Source organism: Phyllostomus discolor, chromosome 7 (assembly GCF_004126475.2).
Source record: "Phyllostomus discolor isolate MPI-MPIP mPhyDis1 chromosome 7, mPhyDis1.pri.v3, whole genome shotgun sequence".
Classification (NCBI taxonomy): domain Eukaryota; kingdom Metazoa; phylum Chordata; class Mammalia; order Chiroptera; family Phyllostomidae; genus Phyllostomus; species Phyllostomus discolor.
Window position 1 is genome coordinate 82,664,156 of NC_040909.2, and position 15,160 is coordinate 82,679,315.

A 15,160-nucleotide genomic window follows, 5' to 3' on the forward strand; every position below is an offset into this window, starting at 1 on the left:
TAGAGAAATAATATCTTGCTCTGATCACTCATTTTCTCTTCACTCTTAAAGAGATTTTTACCTAACTTGTGTTGATTTTTTCAATGTTATTTTTCATTTAAAATGTGTAATAATTTTAGACTTACAAAAATGTGCCCTCTCCCAAAATTTATCAAAATTAGAAAACTGACATTGATTTAATACTGTTAACTAAACTACAGACTTACTCAGACTTCACCAATATTTCCACTTGTTCATTTTCTCTTTCAGGATTCTATGAATGATCCTATATTGCATTATGTCATTTAGTCTCCTTCGTCTCCTTGAACATGAACCAGCTGTTCAGCCTTTCTTTGCTTTTTATGACTCTGGTACATTAAACTCACATTGATTGAAGAGTCTGATCAGATGGTTGGCTGATTTAGAATAGCCTTGGGCATGAGTGTAAAGATCAACTCATCCTGCTGTTGGTCCAAAGGAAACTTTTCTAATATATGTTAAAGCAGTCCTAGGCAAGAGTTCTGCTTTTCAGAGCTTTTTGGACAACCAGGATTATAATAACATGGTGTGCAATTATCCATCAATAATATAATGAAATAGCAACAGAAAATTGGCTGATCAATTTTGTTTTGCTTATTTCTGTGGTGAATAGTCTTAGAATCTATCTTCTAACAGAGGTAGATAAATTGGGCTCTAAGACCAGGTTACATTACTATTCATAATGGAAATATTCTGTACTGAGCAAGTATTGCCAGATGCTTTTCTATTCCCTTGAGGTAGTATTAAATCATATTTTGGTGGCTAAACAGGAATTTCAAATTTGCTCTGGGAATCTTTCCTGTATATATGCATACAGGAATAGCTCTGGGAATTTTTTTTCTGTATATGTATATATGAGAGCATTCCCCCACAAAAAAGATCCCATATTAGTTGTTTCTATGTGGGTGATTTTCTCCAAAACAGTAGATAGACTTGTGTGTGCAGGTACATTTAAATACTGCTAAACTCTTCTATAGAATTTTCAGAAACCATAATAAGGAAACAAATAAACCTTGTCTTTCAATTATTACACAACTACCTAGATAATTGTGCTGTCTATTAGTCTGATGCTGTCTTGCATGGCTGTGTATCTTTAGACAATGAGATAAAAGTGGTGTTTACATTAGTTAAGGCAATAGAAGTATAATTTTATATTTAATAAATATAAGTAGGAACTCCAAATGCCAATGAAATGATTATTATAACCTGACAGGAGTCAAGAAGTTGCAAAAATAGTTGCAAAAACAGCACTCAGAATATGTTAGGATATTCTGGGAAATGCCCAACCCCAATGACTAAATTTCTTCTATTTCTCACTAAACAAATGTCTGGGTGAAAACCTTAACTGCTTCTAGTTGTTTTCATTTTACTCATATTCACAGGTTGAGTAAAAGATTGAAATCTAACTATACTACAAGGCCATAGTAATCAAAACATCATGGTACTAGCATTAAAATAGATGTACAGATCAATGGAACAAAGTAGCCCAGAAATAAACACACACATTTGTGGTCAGTTGATATTTGGCAAAGGGGGCAAGATACACAGTGGTCTTAAGATAGTCTATTCAATAAGTGGTGTTGGAAAATCAGACAGACATTCAAAAAAAAAATGAAACTTGACCACCTTCTTACACATACACGAGAATAAACTCAAAATGGATTAAAGACTTAAGTGTTAGACTCAAAACCATACAAATCTTAGAGGAAAACATAAGCAGTAAAATCTCAGGTACTTCTACTTGCAATATTTTTTTCTGATATATCTCCTTGGGCAAGGAAACAAAAGAGAAATTAAATAAATAGAACTACATCAAATTAAAATATTTTGCATGGCAAAGAAACTATGAACAAAATGAAAGACAAGCCACTGAGTGGGAGAACATATTCACCAATGATACATCTGATAAGGGGCTATTATCCAAAATTTATAAAGAACTTATAAAACTCAACACCAAAACACAAAACCAAAAGAATCCAATTAAAAAATGGTCAAAGGACCTGAACAGAAACATCTCTAAAGAGGACATACAGATGGCTAATAGGCATATGACAAAATGTATGACAAAATGCTCAAAGTCAATAATTATGGGAGAAATACAAATTCAAACCACAATAAGATATCATCTGATACCTGTCAGAATGGCTATCATCTTTGGCAAGAATGTGGAAAAAAGAGAACCCTCATGTACTGTTGGTAGAAATGTAGACTGGTACAGCCACTGTGGAAAGCAGTATGGAGTTACTTCAAAAAAAAAATTAAAATTAAAACTACCTTTGATCCAATGATTCCACTTCTGGGAATATATCCAAAGAAACCCCAAATACTAATTCTAAAAAATACATGCATCTTATGATCATTGTAGCATTATTTACAATAGCCTAGATCTGGAAACAGCCCAGGTGTTCACTAGTAGATGAGAGGATAAAAAAGCTGTTGAATATTTACACAATAGAATACCACTCAGTTGTTAAAAAATGAAGGAAATCTATACTTTATCAATAGCATGGGTGAACCTGGAAAGTATGTTGTTAAAATAAGACGGAAAGACAAATACAATATGATTTAACTATTATGTGGAATACAATGAACGAAATAAACTAACAAAACAAAAACAGACTCATAAATACAAAGAACATACTGAAATCTAATTGAAAACTGAATCCCAACATTCCAAATTTATCTCAGCTGTGCCCCTAGGTTAATAATTTAAAAGAGTAGAAACTTGAACCTTAGAGTCTCTTCTGATACAAAAATTTGCATTCCTTTACAAATCAGAAATAACACTTATACCAAGAAGTTATTAATGTTTTCCTTTATTGAATGTGTAAATAGTCTCATAATGAAAAAGGAAATGAAAAAAGATTATTGTAAGAGCGCTTCAATAAACAAATATGAAAAATTAAAGCCGCAGAATATATCTGTCTTCTGTTTCAGAATATAAACAGAAATATATCTTTTATAGTTCAACAGAAGAAAATGATTTAAATATCAAGATAGTCATTTATATCACACAAGAGCATAACTAAATATGCCTTAAATTTTAAGCTTCCCACAGTGCCCTAATAGAAATCCACAGTTTGCTAAGGTGTAATCTGTAGCAGTCACTGACCGGCAGATCTTATAATAGTAAGCTATCAGAATTCAATTTGTGTGTGTAAAGCCTGTAATTTAAACAGAACACTGCTGGGATTTTCATAAACTGAAGTTACAAAGTGCCAAAGGAATCTTACTGTTATCATTTATATATTAGGTTTTGGATTATTCTAATTTTTAAAACATAGCCTTTTCATTAGATTTGTTTCTATCACCCTAAAGTCAGAAACATTTTTTTAATGGAACTTTGTAGAGATATCTTTTTGTTTAATAAAAAAGCCACATATCAAAGTTCTCTAAGATCAGAACAGATTGCTAAAGGAATCCATTGGTGATATTTGAATATCCTGATTTCCATTTATGGAGAGATTTTTGTGTCAAATAGTTCCTAAAATCAAAGGTTTGCTCTTATATAAATCTTTTATATTTATACTTATTCTACCTAGTTAAAAATATATTTTTAAAAACTGCCCTGGCTGGCATAGCTCAGTGGATTGAGCACGGACTGCAAACCAAAGTGTCACAGGTTCGATTCCCAGTCAGGGCACATGCCTGGGTTGCAGGCCATGGGCCCCAGCAACTGCACATTGATGTTTCTCTCTCTTTCTCTCTCTCTCTCCCTCCCTTCCCTCTCTAAAAATAAATAAATAAAATCTAAAAAAATAAATAAAAATTTAAAAATATATTTTTAGAAACTTAAAAGTTTATATAAAATGGGTAGAGTTATATGTTGGGAACTGCCCGGCCTGGTATTAGAAGCTGTAACCCCTGCCAAGGCTAAGGCTGAGGGAACTACCTTGGACCATAAGCCACCAAGGAGACAGAAGCTTATCTCCCTGGCAGGAGGGCCGCTTCTGCTCCTGTTACTTCACTCTGCCTGGCCCCCAATGCTTGGTTGGTTAGCCAATGATGGGTAAGATTCCTCAAAGGAGGAATGATCTAAGACAGGCACAATCACGTGAGAGGCCTCCAAGGAAGGATTTTGGGGGCTACAGCAAAAGGGGGTGATGGACCCTCGCCCCTCGGCTTTGACAAAGCCTGAGTCCTCATTGTCTATGAGAAAATCTCCTTATCTCTTGATTGTCTTAGTTCCCTTACTCCTCATAAGCTTGAAACAATGACAGGGTGGTGCCACCCTGTGCTGGAAAGGGCAGGTTCCCTGGGCGATCAGGCCTAAGAAAGAATATGTAAAATCCTGTGAAACATGCTTTGTTTAGAATGCTCTCAATTGAATGATAAGGGTCCAAGGAAGAAGTAAGTTTGTTTGTTAAAGTTTTATAGCTCTTTGACCCTGACTCAAAATAGGCCCTCAGAGTTCCTTGTTACCTATTGTTTGATCCTTACTTCCTGGCAATGAGTAATGAGCTTTACCTGAAGTCTTATGCAAACGAACCCAATAAAAAGCCTGCTCAGGTGGGAGAACCAAGAGCTCTCCCTTAGGGGCCCTCTCTCCTAGGGAGGGTGGCCATGGCGCTCTCCACTAGAGAGAGTGGCCGTTCCATCCCTAATTTCCCCACAGGACCTGGTTGTCTCTGTGTATGTTTTTCTCATGTTTTAACGAGCCATCTGCAGTGTTCCGCGGTCACTGCAGGTCAGTGGCCGCATTAGTTATAAATAGATAATAATTGGCAGAAGAAATGTTAATAAAGAAGTGAAAACAGTAAAATTTTAGCAAATAGTAACATAAAACAAATGCAAATTAGACTGCAATATCATTATTGTGTGTCAACTTATTAAATATTTGACAATAGTATAATAGTACTGATATACTATTATAATTACAATAGTATATCATTTAGTACTAATAGTTAGGCAAGTGTTTTTACTCATACCAGAAACCAGGACTGAAAGCTCATTATATTTGCATTGGTTTTACCTACTATGTCTGTCTAACCCTGGTGAAATCAACAGAAATGTACACACAAATATTTGTCCAAAATGTAATAAAGATTTTAACAATAACAACAATGCTAGGTAACATTTAATGAACAGTTGTTGGATATCAAGTTCTTTTCTTAAAGCTTTTTATATATGAACTCATTATCACTATGATTCTATAAAAATTCATGCTAGCATTATAGTTTACTTATGAGAAAACTGAGGACCAGAAGCTCTAAGTAACCTGTCCAGAGTTTCACAGTTCTTCAGTCATGTCTCCAAACAACATAGCATCCAGACAGTTCTTGTTCCAGATTTGTATATGGTACCTCCACATTATTTTGAGGGATAATAATAACTGAAATGGCCAGAATGCTTCATAATCATTGAGTTCTTTGTATAAATAAGAATATGTACACATGGAAAAATGATATGTATTAATTAAAACTTTTTAAAATTTCAAATGACACAGCAAAGAGCTAATATTTTATGAAATAATAGAAGTCTACAAAGCATCTAAATGTTTCCAATTATTTACAAATATTTGCATACATGGTACAGCAAAAATTTTACCTTACCTTTAACAATTATAATTTATACTCAAGGTGGAACACCCTTTGTTCAGGAAGGTACCTTGATTATTTCTCTAAATGTAGATTATGGAAAACTGATGTTATTAAACAGTAAGAGATGAAGAAGATGATAGGTAGATTTCTATATAGAGGGTTATACATCTTTCTCATTAAAAATAAATCTATGTATCTGGGTAGTCATTCATAAACATACAAGTTTGGGGAAGAGTGATATCAAGGGAAAGGAAAAGACAAGACAAAAGAATAGAAAAAAAGAAGTAGGGTGCTTGAGAAAGGAGAGAGAAAGGAACAAAAGGCAGAGGCTGATTAACACCTCAAGAGGTTAAAGCCTTATTGAGAATTTTCAAGAAAAAATTATCTTTTATTTTTATTTTTTTGTATTGTTGCTATAGTGAATCTCTTCTATTTCTTGTGAAACTCAAGTAAAAGTCTAAATACATATAATTTCTGGATTTTTTGTTTTTTTAAGAAAAAATGAAATTGTTGAACATTTCCTCCACACAAAATGAAGTGTAAAGTTTATTCACTATGATCAGTCAAGACATATATATCACATCAAACAAAATAGATGGAAGCATTCAAACCAGATTGTTGGAGGATATGTTAGTAATCTTATATTTTAGAACATAAACTATGTGATATAGAGAATATCCACCTCAGAAAGACTTTGGGACACCTAACAGTGAAATGCCATCATACTTATCATCTCAAAGTACATGGAGTAGCTATGTAATTACTGACCTGAGATGGGTGTTTTTTCCTCCTCAAACTTTGTATTAATGGGTCTCAAAATTCTGTGATTGATTTGGTCAAGTTGTGTCCATTAAAAAGTACTGATTTTAAAAATTGATAACTTAAAAACTGCCACACATACACACACACACACAAAAAAAACCAAATGGTCCTCAAACCATTTCCTTCTGAAGGTTTTTTTTAAAAATATAAATGGTTGTTTTTAAAGATTTTATTTATTTTTAGAGAGGGAAAGGGAGGGAGAAAGAGAGAGAGAGAATCAATGTGTGGTTGCCTCTCACATGGCCCCCAATGGGGACCTGGCCTGCAACCCAGGCATGTGCCCTGACTGGGAATCGAACCTGGTTATGCTTTGGTTCACAGCCCATGCTCAATCCACTGAGCTATGCCAGCCAGAGCCCTTCTGAAGGTTTTACGATGCATTATAATTATTAACCAGTCCTTAACTTAAGTCCTTAAGTCCTGTCTTTAAGTCCTTAACTTAAATGACCAATTGAGGCAAATATTTATTTTTTGTACAAATTACATTATTTTTCTATTTTTAAATTACTTTATTGTTCAATTACAATAAAGTTGTAGTTGTTTGCATTTTCTCCCCACCACTCCTCCCAACCCCAGTCAAACCCACCTCCCTCCCTTGCTTCCACCCTCCTCCTTGATTTTGTCCATGTGTCCTTTATAGAAGTTCCTGAAAACCCTTCTCCCCACTGCCCCCTCCCTCCTTTTTGGCTATTGTTAGATTGTTCTTCATTTCAGTGTCTCTGGTTATATTTTCTTTGATTTTTCCTTTTGTTGATTAGGTTTCAGTTAAAGGTGAGATCATATGGAATTTGTCCCTCACTGCCTGGCTTATTTCACTTAGCATAATGCTCTCCAGTTCCATCCATGCTGTGGCAAAGGGTAGGAGCTCCTTCTTTCTCTGCTGTGTAGAATTCCATTGTGTAAATGTACCAGAGTTTTTTGATCCACTCATTTGTTGATTGACACTTAGGTTGCTTCCAGCACTTGACTATTGTAAATTGTGCTGCTATGATCATTGGGGTACATAGATTTTTTTGAACTGGTGTTTCAGGGCTCTTAGGGTGTAATCCCAGCAGTGGAATTGCTGGGTCAAAAGGCAGTTCCATTTTTAGCTTTCAGAGGAAATTCCACAGTTTTCCACACTGGCTGCACCAGTCTGCATCCACACAAACAGTGTACTGGGGTTCCCTTTTCTCCATACCCTCTTCAACACTTGTTTGTTGATTTGTTTCTGATGGCCATTCTCACCAGTGTGAGGTCATTTTATTTATTTAGTTAGTTAGTTTTACTTTTTTTATTGTTTTACAAGTACATTTTTCTGCCTTTCCCCCATCTCTCCCCACCATCCCAGCCCTCTGCTCCTCCCTCTCCCATATCCACCCACCTTGTTGTTGTCCGTATGTCCTATATAATTGTTCCCATAAACTCTTCACCCTTTTCCCCCTTTATCCTCTCCCCTCTCCCTTCTGATCACTATCAGCCTGTTCTCCATTTCAATGTCTTTGGCTATACCTTGCTTGCTTGCCTGTTTTGTTAATTAGGTTCTTATTAATGGTGAGATCATATGGTATTTGTCTTTCATCATCTGTCAGATGGCTAGTGAGGCTGGGCATCTTTTCATATGTCTCCACGTCCTCTGTATGTCCTCCTTGAAGAAGTGTGTGTTCAAGACTTTTACTCATTTTTTAATTGGGTATTTTGTCTTCCTGTAGTGTAGTATTGTGAGTTCTTTAAATATTTTGGAGATCAAACATTTGTCCAAAATATGATTGGCAAATATGTTTTCCCACATAGTTGATTCTCTTTTCATTTTCTTTAGCCATGCAGAAGCTTTTTAATTTGATGAGGTCCCATTTGTTTATTCTTTCCTTTACGTCCTTTGCTTTAGGGGGCATATCAGTGAAGATGCTGCTCTGTGAAATGTCTGAGATTTTCCTGCCGATGTCTTCCTCTAGGAGTTTTGTGGCATCACAACTCATATTTAAGTGTTTTATACACCTTGAACTTATTTTTTTGCATGGTATAAGTTGGTGATCAAGTTTCATTTTTTTGCATGTAGCTGTCTGGCTCTCCCAACACCATTTGTTGAAGAGGCTATTTTTCTCCATTTTATGCTTCTTCCCCCTTTGTCAAATATTAATTGACTGTAGAAACTTGGGTTTATTTCTGGGCTCTCTGTTCTGTTCCATTGGTCTATATGACTGTTTTGTGCCTGTATCTGGCTGTTTTGAGTACAGTGGCCCTGTAACACAGTTTGATATCAGGTATTGTGATCCCAACTGCTTTGTTCTTTCTCAATATTGCTACAGTTATTTAGGGTTGTTTATGGCTGTGAAATATGTCATTGGTACTTTATTAGGGATTGCATTAAATGTATAAATTACTTTGGGTAGTATGACCATTTTGATAATGTTAATTCTTCCAATCCATGAGCATGGCAGAAGTTTCCATTTGTTTGTGTCTTCCTTAATTTCTTTCTTCACTGTTGTGTAGCTTTTTGAGTACAAGTTTTTTACAACCTTGGTAAGGCATATTCCTAGGTACTTTATTTTTCTTGTTGCTGTATCAGTGGGATTTTTTCCCTGATTTCTGCTTTTGATGTTTCATTGTTGGCATACAAAAATGCCTTTGATTTCTGAGTATTACTTTGTATGAGTGTCCCACTGTATTGACAAATTTATTTATTAGGTCGAGCAGTTTTTTGTTGGAGTCTATAGGATTTTCTATGTACACGATCATGTCTTCTGCAAACTATGACAGTTTCATTTCCTCCTTTCCAATTTGGATGCCTTTTATTTCTTTTTCTTGTCTGATTGCTGTAGCTAGGACCTCTAGTACTATGTTGAATAGGAGTGGTGGAAGCAGGCATCCTTTTCTTATTGCTGATCTTAGTGGGAAAGCTCCAAGATTTTGTCCATTGAGTATGTATGATGTTAGCTGCATGTCTCTCATAGACAGCCTTTATTATGTTGAGACCAACATAATGCTCCCCCTATTCTCACTTTGCTGAGTGTTTTTATCATAAATGGGTGCTGTACCTTATCAAATACTTTTTCTGCATCTATTGATATTATCATGTGGTTTTTATCTTTCATTTTGTTTGTGTGGTGTATTATGTTTATTAATTTGCAAATACTGTACCATCCTTGCATCTCTGGGATGAATCCCACCTGATCATGGTGTATGATATTTTTAACGTATTGCTGGATATGGTTTGCAAATGATTTTGTTGAGGATTTTAGCACCTGTGTTCATCAGCGATATTGGCCTGAAGTTTTCTTTCTTTGTTATGTCTTTTTCTGGTTTTGGGATTAGGATGATGCTGACTTCATTAAAAGAGTTTGGGAGTCTTCCTTCTTCTTGAATTTTTTGGAATAATCTGTGGAGGATGGGGGTTAGCTCTCCCTTAAATGCTTTGTAAAATTCTCCTGTGAAACCATCTGGTCTAGAGCTTTTGTGTGTTGGAAGATTTGATTACTGTTTCAAATTCATCAGCTGTTATTGATCTGTTCAGGCTTTCTGCCTCTTCTTCATTCAATTTTGGAACATTATATTTTTTCTAGAAAATTTTCCATTTCACCTAGTTTTGAAATTTCTTAGCATATAGTTCTTCATAGTAATTTCTTATAATCCTTTGTATTTCTATGGTATCAGTTGTAATCTCACCTCTTTCATTTCTGAGTGTGCTTATTTGAGTCCTCTCTCTTTTTTTTCCTTGATGGTGAAAAAAAAAGTCTTGTCAATTTTCTTTTTCTTTTCAAAGCTCCTGGATTCAGTGATCCTTAGACTTGTGCTTTTAGTCTATATGTCATTTAATTCTGCTCTGATCTTGGTTATTTCCTTCCTTCTACTTGCTCTAGGCTGTCTTTGCTGTTGTTCCTTGAGTTTTTGTAGGCATAGGGTTAGGTCATTTGTTTGAAATGTTTCTATTTTTTTTAGGTATGCCTGTATCTGCTATGAACTTTTCTCTCAGGCCTGCCTTTGCTGTGTCCCATAAGTTTTGGATTGTCATGAGGTCATTTTCATTTGTTTCCAGAAACTTTTTAATTTCTTCCCTAATCTCATTCTTAACCCATTCATTGTTTAATAGCATGCTATTCAGTATCCATGAGTTTGACTATTTTGGGGTTTTTTTCCTTGTGGTTGGTTTCTAGTTTCAGTCCCTTGTGGTCAGAGAAAATGCTTGATATGATTTCAATTTTCTTGAATTTGTTGAGATTTGTTTTGTTTCCTATCGTGTGGTCTATCTTTGAAAATGTTCCATATACATTTGAAAAGAATGTGTATTTAGCTTTTTTGGGATGGAGGGCTATATATATCATTTAAGTCCATTTCATCTAGGGCATTGTTAATGCCTCATTATCCTTGTTGATATTTTATTTGGAAGATCTGTGCATTTAAGACATGGGGTGTTAAAATCTCCTGCTCTAATTGTGTTGTTGTCAATATTTTTCTTGAAGTCCTCCAGGAGTTTCTGTATGTATTTGGGTGCTCCTGTTTTGGGTGAGCATATATTTATAATGTTTATATCTTTTTGATGCATTCCTCTCTTATGTATTGTGAAGTGACTTTCTGGATCTCTTTTTATGGCTGTCTTTTTGAAGTCTATTTCATTTGATATTAGTAGAGACAAATATTTCTGAGCCTGTTTTTCCACCACTGATGACGAATGGGGTGGCAGGTGTTGGGGATAATATTTGTTTAGCCTTCCAAGTTTTCTGGGCAGAGTTGGAGACTTTACCAGCTCCAGCTACTTTTTTTTATCCACTGCTTTGATGACACCAACAGCACTTGTCTGTCTCATGCCATCAACAACAAACTGGCCCAGAGGAGGTTAGTCAGAGAAGTTCCCAGCACACATTGGCTTTCCAGTAACCATATAAACAATGGCAGCATCAGCAGGTTTCAGAAACTTTGTGCCATCTTCTATCTTTTTCCTAGAATGACAATCAGTCTCCTCAGCTCAGCAAATCTGTGAGCAATATGAGCTGTGTGACAATCCACAAAGGGAGCATATCCAGCACTGATTTGTCCTAGAAGGTTTAGGATTATAACCTGAGCTGTGAAAATAACTGCTTCCATTGTTGGGTCATTTTTTGCTGTCATCAGCCACATTGCCACCATGAATATCTCCGACAGACATGTTCTTGACATGGAAGCCCACATTGTCCCCAGGAAGAGCTTCACTCAAAGTTTCATGGTATATTTCAACAGACATTATTTGTAATGTTGTCAGGAGCAAAGGTGACCACCATGCCAGGTTTGAGATCTCCAGTCTCCACTTGATCTACAGGGACAGTACCAACACCACCAATTTTGTAGACATCCTGGAAAGACAGATGCAGGAGATTGTCATTTGGATAAGTTGATGGCAGGATGAAATCCAGAGTTTCAAACAGCATGATTCCACTAGCATTTCCATCTTTACAAGTAACTTTCCATCTCTTGAACCAACACATTGGCTCCAACACATTGCCATTCTAATGATTTGGCACTGAGATCTGTTTTTATCCACCTGGGAAGAGAAAGTGCAGTGTTGTTTCAAAACAATGACTCTGAACCAAATCACGAGGATTCACTAGGAATTGCGGTGTCTGTTTGTTCCTGAAATCTTTTCCATGTGGGTGACTCTATAAAGAGTTCTGCACTTTGCAAAGCAACAGTGGGTGCTTAGCTATTGTTCTGAGTTACATGAGTAGTGATGGGTGGGAAGGTAGCAGTGAATAACCTCTTGATGTTCAAGGAAGAATTAGTTGGGGAATGTAGGATTGTGACCATACAAAAGAATATAAATAGATGCAGAAAAAAGAAGGACCTCTGAAGTATGTCTGATTGTGCTAGATTTTGGGTTGGAATTTATCTATAAATAAATTTATATATATATATATAATTTATATATCTATATATATATCTAATATATATGTATATCTAATATATCCAATATATATTTATATCTATATAAATTTATATCTATATAAATTTGTGAATTTATATATATGTGAATTTATATATATAAATTTATATATATATATAAATTCATCAATAAATCTATCTTTGGAAAGTTATTTAACTTTCATCTTTAGTGTCATTATTTGAGAAGCAGAAATAATTTTATTTCCTTTTTCTTTAAAAAAAATGATGTTCAAGTATAGTTGTCTCCATTTTTACACCGACACGCCACTCCACCACACCTGTCCTACCTCCTAGCCTCAAATCTATCCTCTTTGGCTTTGTCCATATATCCATTATACGTGTTCCTCAATGACCTTCCCCTATAATCCCCTGTTATCCTACTCCCCCATCCTCTCTGGTTACTTTCAGTTTGTTCCTATTTAAGTGTCTCTGGTTGTATTTGGCTTGCTTATTTGTTTTGTTGATTAGGTTACACTTACAGTTGAGATCATTCACTTAGCATAATGCTTTCCAGTTCCACCCATGCTGTTGCAAAGGTTAGGAACTTCTTTTTCCTTTCTGTTGTGTAGTGTTCCACTGTGAAAATGTACCACAGTTTTTTTGATCCATACATTTATTGATGGGCAGATAGTTTATTTCCAGTACTTGGCTATTGTGAATTATGCTGCTATGATCATTGGGGTACATAGATTCTTTTAAATTGGTGTTTTGGGATCCTGAGGTTATAATCCCAGCAATAGGATTGCTGGGTCAAAAGGCAGTTCCATTTTTAGTTTTCTGAGGAAATTTTATACTGTTTTCCACATTGGCTGTACTAGTCTCCATTCCCACTAACAGCGCACCCGGGTCGCCTTTTCTCCACAACCTCTCCAATACTTGTTTGTTGATTTGTGTATGGTGGCCATTCTCATCAGTGTGAAGTGGTATGTCATTGTGGTTTTAATTTGCATCTCCCTGATGGCTATTAATGGTGAGCATCCTTTCATATGTCTCTGGGCCTCTGTATTTCCTCCTTGGAGAAGTGTTTATTCCAGTCTTCTCTCCAAGTTTTAATTGGATTGTTTGTCTCCTGGAGTGTAGTCATATGAGTTCTTTACATGTTTTGGAGATCAAACCCTTGTCTGAGACATTACTGGCAAATATATTTTTCCATACAGTTAGTTCCCTTTTCCTTTTGCTGATTTTTTTTAGTTGTGCAGAAGCTTTTGATTTTGATGAAGTCCCATTTGCTTATTCTTTTCTTTTATGTACTTTGCTCTAGGGGACATATCAGTGAAAATATTGCTGCATGGGATAGCTGAGATTTTCCTGTGTATGTTCACCTATAGGGGTTTTTTGGTGTCACTTATATTTAAGTCTTTTATCCACCTTGAATTTTTTTGTGTATGGTGGTGGTCAAGTATCATTTTTGGTTTTTTGCATGTACCTGTCCAGATCTCCCAACATCATTTGTTGAGGGAGCCATTTTTACTCCAGTTTCTTCTTCTTCCCCCTTTATCAAATATTAATTGACAATAGAGAGTTGGGTTTATTTCTGGGCTCTCTATTCTGTTTCACTGGTCTATGTGTCTGTTCTTATGCCAGTAAAATATTGTTTTGATTATAGTGGCCTTGTAATGTAGTTTGATATCTGATATTATGATCCCTCCTACTTTGTTCTTCTTTCTGAAAATTGCCAGGGCTATTTGGGGTCACGTATGGTTCCATATAAATTTTTGAAATGTTTGTTCTATAAACATTTCTGTAAAATATCTAATTGGTATTTCAATAGGGATTGTGTTGAATCTATAAATTGAATTTCGGTAGTATGAACATTTTGATAATGATTCTTCCAATTCATGAACACGGTATGTGCTTCTATTTATTTGTATCTTCCTCAATTTCTTTCTTCAGTGTTGTGTAGTTTTCTGAGTACAGCTCTTTTACATCCTTGGTAAGTTATATTCCTAGGTACTTTATTTTTCTTGTTGCTATATCAAATGGGTTTTTTTTTCTGATTCCTGTTTCTGATATTTCATTGTTGGTGTACAAAAATGCCTTTGATTTCTGAATATTGATTTTGTATCTCACTGTTTTGCCAAGTTCACTTATCAGGTTGACTGGTTTCTGGTGGAGTCTATAGGGTTTTCTACGTACACTACCATATCATCTGCAAACAGCAACCGTTTTACTTCCTCCCTTCCAATTTGGTTGCCTTCTATTTTTCTTTCTTGCCTGATCATTGTGGCTAGGACTTCGAATAGTATATTGAATAGAAGTGGTGAAAGTGGCCATCCTTGTCTTGTTCCTGATTTGGTGGGCAATCTTTTAGTTTTTGCCCATTGAATATGATGCTGGCTGTAGGTCTCTCAAATATGTCTTTTATTATGTTGAGGAATGCTCCCTCTACTCCCACTTTCCTTAGTGTTTCTATGATAAATGGGTGCTGTGCCTTATCCAATGCTTTTTCCGCTTCTATTGATATGATTATGTGATTTTGTCTTTCTTTTTGTTTATGTGGTGTATTATGTTTATTGGTTTGCTAGTGTTGTACCATTCTTATATCCTTTGGATAAATTCTACTTGATCATGATGTATGATCTTTTTAATGTGTTGCTGGATGCAGTTTGCCAATATTTTCTTGAGGATTTTAACATCTATGTTCACCAATGATATTGGCTTGTAGTTTTTTTCTTTGTTGTGTCTTTACTGGTTTTGGGATTAGGATGATGCTGACTTTGTAAAAAGAGTTTGGGAGTCTTCTCTCTTCTTAGGTTTTTCAGAATAGTCTGAGAAGTATAGGGGTTAGCTCTTCCTTGGATTTTTGTAAAAACTCCTGTGAACCTGTCTGGTCCAGTGTTTTTGTGTGTTGGGATTTTTGTGATTATAAGCACAAATAATTTTAATTT

At 35.4% G+C, this 15,160-nt stretch overlaps 1 long non-coding RNA gene across 1 annotated transcript; it reads right to left on the reverse strand.

Annotated features, from left to right (window-relative positions):
• Positions 1 to 3,980: 3,980 nt before the first annotated feature.
• Positions 3,981 to 11,693, reverse strand: LOC118501871. The gene is made up of 3 exons (XR_004904533.1): positions 11,651 to 11,693; positions 7,740 to 7,743; positions 3,981 to 3,991 (listed from the first exon to the last, which is right to left on the reverse strand). It is a non-coding gene; the product is annotated as an uncharacterized LOC118501871 (long non-coding RNA).
• Positions 11,694 to 15,160: the final 3,467 nt, after the last annotated feature.